Source organism: Scyliorhinus torazame, chromosome 17, assembly GCF_047496885.1.
Source record: "Scyliorhinus torazame isolate Kashiwa2021f chromosome 17, sScyTor2.1, whole genome shotgun sequence".
Lineage (NCBI taxonomy): Eukaryota > Metazoa > Chordata > Chondrichthyes > Carcharhiniformes > Scyliorhinidae > Scyliorhinus > Scyliorhinus torazame.
The window spans coordinates 81,550,916-81,559,283 of NC_092723.1; the positions used below are offsets into that span (position 1 = coordinate 81,550,916).

The 8,368-nt window shown below is 56.2% G+C and overlaps 1 non-coding gene across 1 annotated transcript; it reads left to right on the forward strand.

Annotated features, from left to right (window-relative positions):
- The first annotated feature begins 1,845 nt into the window (after positions 1-1,845).
- Positions 1,846-1,917, forward strand: trnah-gug (transfer RNA histidin (anticodon GUG)). The gene has a single exon. It is a non-coding gene; the product is annotated as a tRNA-His (tRNA).
- Positions 1,918-8,368: the final 6,451 nt, after the last annotated feature.

Here is an 8,368-nt window from a genome sequence, read left to right on the forward strand (position 1 = left end):
AGTGTTTTTAAATCAAATACTCACCTCCCGACAGGCCCCTGCACTCCACTCCCGCCGAAATTCTAAGGACTGCTCCTGCAAGGTAAAGTGTTTTTAAAGCAAATACTCACCTCCCGACAGGTCCCTGCACTCCGCTCCCGCCGAAATTCTAAGGGCTGCTCCTGCAAGGTAAGTGTTTTTAAAGCAAAAACTCACCTCCCGACAGGCCCCTGCACTCCGCTCCCGCCGAAATTCAAATCTTTAAAGCCCCTTTTCAGCTGGGAGAGGGAGAAAGAAGACCTAAATTCCTATAGCGCCCTTCATTACTCCCAGAAAGTCCCAAAGTTCGGAACAGCCAGTGGGAAATGCACTCACTGTTATAAATGACCAGATAACCATTTTCCATCCATATACAGGATGTGGGTGTCGCTGGCAACATGTACTGCCCATCCCTAATTGCCCTCGAGGAGGTGGTGGTGAGCTGCCTTCTTGAACTGTGGGATAGGTACACCCACAGTACTGTTAAGGATGGAGTTCCAGGTTTTGGACCTGTTTTTTTAGGTGCTGACAGGGAGAAACATTGACCTGTTCACCTTACAAATAGTTTGATGGAATATTTGACAAGAGGGAAGACTAGGCCTCAGTTTAATGATTCTCAGAAAGATGGCACCCGGGGAGATGCAAAGTCTCCTTCAGGGCTGCAGTGGAATATTAGTCTGCAGTGGGACTTTCAATCCGCGTTCTGTACCTCAGACAGCTACCATTGCCAGCCATTTAGAAGACTGTCACGCGCCCGAAACACCCGCTTCTCTTTAGACTGAACAAATCTGTTCTGCAAAATGTGACATTTTTTCTTCAGTAATCCACTGGGACTACCTGGGGACTTTGCAAACCAAATGTTTCGTTCTTGGTAATAGAAACATAAAAAATAGGTGAAGGAGGAGGCCATTCGGCCCTTCGAGCCTGCTCCACCATTCATTATGATCATGGCTGATCATCCAGTTCAATACCCTCATCCCGCCTTCCCCCCATATCCTTTGATTCCCTTCGCCCTGAGTGCTGCATCTAACTGCTTCTTGAAACCATACAATGTTTTGGCCTCAACTACTTCCTGTGGTGGCCAATTCCACAGGTTCACCATTCTCTGGCTGAAGACATTTCACCTCATCTATGTTCTAAATGGCCTACCCCATGTCCTTAGATTGCGACCCCTGGTTCTGGACATATGTTATGAAATTGAACATATTGTCTGAAGGGGCGATGGAGCAGTAACTTCCAACTGGGAATTGTTGAATATATACATCAAAGGAGTATTTGGGAGGACGGGAGGGGGGAGCTTTCACAGTTGATTCAGCTCACAGCTGCACACATTGAAGAGCGGATAGGGTGTGAGTACCGTGCCAAAGTCAGATCGGATCAAGGGAGTCTTGAAACAGGCCCTAACCGTTTCCTTGCTCGCGAGGACTGAACAGCTCATGGTCATATTTTTTTTAAACAACAAGAAGATGGAAGCAGGAAGTAAAAGGGACTGGGGAGTTGTAAAAATAATCCGAGAATTTAAATGGTAATTTAGTACATTCACTCAAACCAATGGGAACTTTATCCAAAATAACACAGTGCGAGGGAACTGCGAAACCACAAGAGATATAAACATCCTGTCCCCAGTCGAGTGTATGCAAAGCTACAACGCCGTGTGTCTGTGCCTTCCTCGCTCTGATCAAACAGGCTGCTCCCTCCACCTCCGGAGCTGTTCATCATCATTTCCATTATTTCAGTCAGAAAATCTCAATCGCTTTAGGCTTCCGAACCACATGTTAACACAGCATGTGAAACAGGTAGCATTATAAGCGGGGTGGACAGTAGCGCGCCGTGATCGTATAGTGGTTAGTACTCTGCGTTGTGGCCGCAGCAACCTCGGTTCGAATCCGAGTCACGGCAGTAAGGTTTGCACTGGTCAGAATCTTTTGTTTAATTAGAGGGACCAGGTTATTCCTCAACCCCTGCAAACTTGATCATTTCAGCCTTTTCCTTCATCACTTAAAGATGAAGAAACATTGCTAGCCACAGTTTCGACCAGCGCATCACATACACGATATGCCCACACCTCGCGGTCTTGCACTTTCATCTTCCATGGCTTTCAGAACCTCCCATTTTTAATCTATAATTCCCGCTGCCTCAGAAAGGCAGCTAGCATAATTAAGGACCCCACGCAGCCTGGACATACTCTCTTCCACCTTCTTCCATCAGGAAAAAGATACCAAAGTTTGAGGTCACGTACCAACCGACTCAAGAACAGCTTCTTCCCTGCTGCCATCAGACTTTTGAATGGACCTACCTCGTATTAAGTTGATCTTTTCTCCACACATTGCTATAACTGTAACATTATATTCTACAGTCTCTCCTTCCTTCCCTATGTACAGTATGCATTATTTGTACAGCATGCAAGAATCAATACTTTTCACTGTATACTAATACATGTGACAATAATGAATCAAATCAAATCAAATCTATTCTCAGAAGTCTTACAACACCAGGTTAAAGTCCAACAGGTTTGTTTCGAATCACTAGCTTTCGGAGCGCTGCTCCATCCTCAGGTGAATCAAAGGAAGGTGAATCCGAGGAAGGAGCAGTGCTCCGAAAGCTAGGAAACAAACCTGTTGGACTTTAACCTGGTGTTGTAAGACTTCTTACTGTGCTCACCCCAGTCCAACGCCGGCATCTCCACATCAATCTATGATGACATGGAGAAGAGTATATGAGGTGATTCCCTGTCACCTTCCACATGTGTGTTTGCAGTAATACAAGTCCTATTCCTTTAAGCACAGGCTCCAGCTCTTGGGTCGAGCTCTGCCGCCATCAATTCCCTAGTTAATTTCTTGACCGGGCTCGTCCGCCGCGCACCGACTCAAAGGCAAAAGGCAGGGATACCACCCGCTGGGTCCCAAGTGGCACTGCCACCCTGATCCTATCAGTAAAATCATATAACAGTGACTGAGACCAAAGGTATTCTGGCTGAATGCCCCTACTGGTAAATTATCTCCAATACAATCGCTTTGACATGAATAACTTGATATAATTTCAAAAAGAATGTCTCTCTGAATCTCTGAGGAAGAGAATGTGGCCAATACATTCGGTCACCGCTGATCTGCATATAACCCCCATTCACCTGTTTCATTCTCTCTCCACAGATGCTGTCAGACCTGCCAGCATTTTCTGTTTTTGTTTCAGACTCCAGCATCCACAGTGCTTTGCTTTTATATATCCATTCAAACAGGACTTTGATATTTGATGGTCCCGCCGAACAGAAGTTCAAAGTCTAAATCTATCTCATCTCAGTTTTGGGAGTGGAAGTTCTGGCTTTTCGCTATTGCCGCTTTCAAGCTTTAATATCGTTCCCCTTGTTCTGGATCCCCCCTATCAGAGACAATACTCTGTACCAATCACTCACTGTCCAGGGAAAGGGGGATTCTGGACTGCGGGAGTCTCTCACTATCCGGGGAGAGGGGGGAGATTCTGGACTGCGGGAGTCTCTCACTGTCCAGGGAGAGGGGGGAGATTCTGGACGGCGGGAGTCTCTCACTGTCCAGGGACAGGGGGGGGGGGGGGGGGTCTGGACTGCGGGAGTCTCTCACTGTCCAGGGAGAGGGGGGAGATTCTGGACTGCGGGAGTCTCTCACTGTCTCGGGAGAGGGGGGAGATTCTGGACTGCGGGAGTCTCTCACTGTCCAGGGAGAGGGGGGGGGGGGGGATTCTGGTCTGCGGGAGTCTCTCACTGTCCAGGGAGAGGGGGGAGATTCTGTACTGCGGGAGTCTCTCACTGTCCAGGGAGAGGGGGGAGATTCTGTACTGCGGGAGTCTCTCACTGTCCAGTGAGGGGATTGGAGGGGGGGGGGAGATTCTGGACTGCGGGAGTCTCTCACTGTCCAGTGAGGGGGGGGGATTCTGGACTGCGGGAGTTTCTCACTGTCCAGGGAGAGGCCGGAGATTCTGTACTGCGGGAGTCTCTCACTGTCCAGGGAGAGGGGGGAGATTCTGTACTGCGGGAGTCTCTCACTGTCCAGTGAGGGGGGACGACGACGAGGGGGGGGGCTTCTGGACTGCGGGAGTCTCTCACTGTTCAGGGAGAGGGGGGAGATTCTGGACTGCGGGAGTCTCTCACTGTCCAGGGAGGGGGGGGGGGGATTCTGGTCTGCGGGAGTCTCTCACTGTCCAGGGAGAGGGGGGAGATTCTGTACTGCGGGAGTCTCTCACTGTCCAGGGAGAGGGGGGAGATTCTGTACTGCGGGAGTCTCTCACTGTCCAGTGAGGGGATTGGGGGGGGGGGGGAGGGGGGGGGGGGGGGGCTTCTGGACTGCGGGAGTCTCTCACTGTCCAGTGAGGGGGGGGGATTCTGGACTGCGGGAGCTTCTCACTGTCCAGGGAGATGCCGGAGATTCTGTACTGCGGGAGTCTCTCACTGTCCAGGGAGAGGGGGGGAGATTCTGTACTGCGGGAGTCTCTCACTGTCCAGGGAGAGGGGGGGAGATTCTGGACTGCGGGAGTCTCTCACCGTCCAGTGAGGGTGGGCGTCCAGGACTGCGGTAGTCTCTCACTGTCCAGTGAGGGGCGGGGGGAGATTGTGGACTGCGGGAGTCTCCCACTGTCCAGTGAGGGGGGGGGGGGGATTCTGGACTGCGGGAGTCGCTCACTGTACAGTGAGGGGGGGGCGGATTCTGGACTGCGGGGAGTCTCACGCTGTCCAGTGAGGGGGGAGGGGGGGATTCTGGACTGCGGGAGTCTCTCACTGTCCAGGGAGAGGCCGGAGATTCTGTACTGAACGGGAGTCTCTCACTGTCCAGGGAGAGGGGGGAGATTCTGGACTGCGAGAGCCTCTCACTGTCCAGTGAGGGGGGGGGGGGATTCTGGACTGCGGGAGTTTCTCACTGTCCAGGGAGAGGCCGGGGATTCTGTACTCCGGGAGTCTCTCACTGTCCAGGGAGAGTGGGGAGATTCAGTACTGCGGGAGTCTCTCACTGTCCAGGGAGAGGGGGGAGCTTCTGGACTGCGGGAGTCTCTCACTGTCCAGGGAGACGGGGGAGATTCTGTACTGCGGGAGTATCTCACTGTCCAGGGAGAGGGGGGAGATTCTGTTCAGCGGGAGTCTCTCACTGTCCAGTGAGGGAGGGGGGGGGTGGATTCTGGGGTGCGGGAGTCTCTCACTGTCCAGGGAGAGGGGGGGAGATTATGTACTGCGGGAATCTCTCACTGTCCAGTGAGGGGGGGGGGGGGCGAGGGGGGGGGGGGGGTCTGGACTGCGGGAGTCTCTCACTGTCCAGGGAGAGGCCGGAGATTCTGTACTGCGGCAGTCTCTCACTGTCCAGGGAGAGGGGGGAGATTCTGGATGCGGGAGTCTCTCACTGTTCAGGGAGAGGGGGGAGATTCTGGACTGCGGGAGTCTCTCACTGTCCAGTGAGGGAGGGGGGGGGATTCTGGACTGTGGGAGTTTCTCACTGTCCAGGGAGAGGCCGGAGATTCTGGACTGCGGGAGTCTCTCACTGTCCAGGGAGAGGGGGGGGGGAGATTCTGTATGCGGGAGTCTCTCACTGTCCAGTGATATGGGGGCGGGGGGGGGGGGATTCTGGTCTGCGGGAGTCTCTCACTGTCCAGGGAGAGGGTGGAGATTCTGTACTGCGGGAGTCTCTCACTGTCAAGGGAGAGGGGGGAGATTCAGTACTGCGGGAGTCTCTCGCTGTCCAGTGAGGGGGGGGGGCGGTGAGGGGGGGGCGGGGGCTTCTGGACTGCGGGAGTTTGTCACTGTCCAGGGAGAGGCCGGAGATTCTGTACTGAACGGGAGTCTCTCACTGTCCAGGAGAGGGGGGAGATTCTGGACTGCGAGAGTCTCTCACTGTCCAGTGAGGGGGGGGGGGGGGGGGGGGGGATTCTGGACTGCGGGAGTTTCTCACTGTCCAGGGAGAGGCCGGGGATTCTGTACTCCGGGAGTATCTCACTGTCCAGGGAGAGGGGGGAGATTCTGTACTGCGGGAGTCTCTCACTGTCCAGGGAGAGGGGGGAGATTCTGGACTGCGGGAGTATCTCACTGTCCAGGGAGAGGGGGGGGGAGATTATGTACTGCGGGAGTCTCTCACTGTCCAGTGAGGGGGGGGGGGCGAGGGGGGGGGGGGCTTCTGGACTGCGGGAGTCTCTCACTGTCCAGGGAGAGGCCGGAGATTCTGTACTGCGGCAGTCTCTCACTGTCCAGGGAGAGGGGGGAGATTCTGGACTGCGGGAGTCCCTCACTGTTCAGGGAGAGGGGGGAGATTCTGGACTGCGGGAGTCTCTCACTGTCCAGTGAGGGGGGGGGGGGGGGGGATTCTGGACTGTGGGAGTTTCTCACTGTCCAGGTAGAGGCCGGAGATTCTGGACTGCGGGAGTCTCTCGCTGTCCAGGGAGAGGGGGGAGATTCTGTATGCGGGAGTCTCTCACTGTCCAGTGATGTGGGGGCGGGTGGGGGGGATTCTGGTCTACGGGAGTCTCTCACTGTCCAGGGAGAGGGGGGAGATTCTGTAATGCGGGAGTCTCTCACTGTCAAGGGAGAGGGGGGGCGGTGAGGAGGGGGGGATTTTGGACTGCGGGAGTTTCTCACTGTCCAGGGAGAGGACGGAGATTCTGTATTGCGGGAGTCTCTCACTGTCCAGGGAGAGGGGGGAAATTCTGTACTGCGGGAGTCTCTCACTTTCCAGTGAGAGGGGGGGGGGGCGAGGGCGGGGGGTGGGGGGCTTCTGGACTGCGGGAGTCTCTCACTGTTCAGGGAGAGCGGGGAGCTTCTGGACTGCGGGAGTCTCTCACTGTCCAGTAAGGGGGGGGGGGGGGATTCTGGATTGCGGGAGTTTCTCACTGTCCAGGGAGAGTGGGGACATTCTGGACTGCGGGAGTCTCTCGCTGTCCAGTGAGGGGGGGGGGGGGTTCTGGACTGTGGGAGTTTCTCACTGTCCAGGGAGAGGCCGGAGATTCTGTACTGAACGGGAGTCTCTCACTGTCCAGGAAGAGGTGGGAGATTCTGGACTGCGGGAGTCTCTCACTGTCCAGTGAGGGGGGGGGGGGATTCTGGACTGTGGGAGTTTCTCACTGTCCAGGGAGAGGCCGGAGATTCTGTACTGAACGGGAGTCTCTCACTGTCCAGGGAGAGGGGGTAGATTCTGTACTGCGGGAGTCTTTCACTGTCCACTGAGGGGGGGGGGGCAAGGGGGGGGGGGGGGGCGCTTCTGTACTGCGGGAGTCTCTCACTGTCCAGGGAGAGGGGGGAGATTCTGTACTGCGAGAGTCTCTCACTGTCCAGTGAGGGGGGTGGGGGGCGAGGGGGGGGGGGGGTGGCTTCTGGACTGCGGGAGTCTCTCACGGTTCAGGGAGATTTGGGAGGTTCTGGACTGCGGGAGTCTCTCACTGTCCAGTGAGGGGGAGGCGGGGGGGGGGATTCTGGACTGTGGGAGTTTCTCACTGTCCAGGGAGAGGCCGGAGATTCTGGACTGCGGGAGTCTCTCACTGTCCAGGGAGAGGGGGGGAGATTCTGTACTGCGGGAGTCTCTCACTGTCCAGTGATGGGGGGGGGGGGGGGATTCTGGTCTGCGGGAGTCTCTCACTGTCCAGGGAGAGGGGGGAGATTCTGTACTGCGGGAGTCTCTCACTGTCAAGGGAGAGGGGGGAGATTCTGTACTGCGGGAGTCTCTCACTGTCCAGTGAGGGGGGGGGGGGCTGTGGGGGGGGGGGGGGAGGGGGGGCTTCTGGACTGCGGGAGTCTCTCACTGTCCAGGGAGAGGGGGGAGATTCTGTACTGCGGGAGCCTCTCGCTGTCCAGGGAGAGGGCGGAGATTCTGGACTGCGGGAGTCACTCACTGTCCAGTGAGGGGGGGTGGGGGGGGGGGGGGGGGCGGGGGATCCTGGACTGCGGGAGATTCTCACTGTCCAGGGAGAGCCCGGAGATTCTTTACTGCGGGAGTCTCTCACTGTCCAGGGAGAGGGGGGCGATTCTGTACTGCTGGAGTCTCTCACTGTCCAGGGAGAGGGGGAAGATTCTGTACTGCGGGAGTCTCTCACTGTCCAGTGTGGTGCTGGGGGGGGGGGGGGTGGCGAAGGGGGGGGGGGGCTTCTGGGCTGCGGGAGTCTCTCACTGTTCAGGGAGAGTGGGGACATTCTGGACTGCGGGAGTCTCTCACTGTCCAGTGAGGGGGGGGGGGATTCTGGACTGTGGGAGTTTCTCACTGTCCAGGGAGAGGCCGGAGATTCTGTACTGAACGGGAGTCTCTCACTGTCGAGGGAGAGGGGGGAGATTCTGGACTGCGGGACTTTCTCACTGTCCAGTGAGGGGGGTGGGGGGGGGGGGGGGCGTGGGGGGGGGGGGGTGGATTCTGGACTG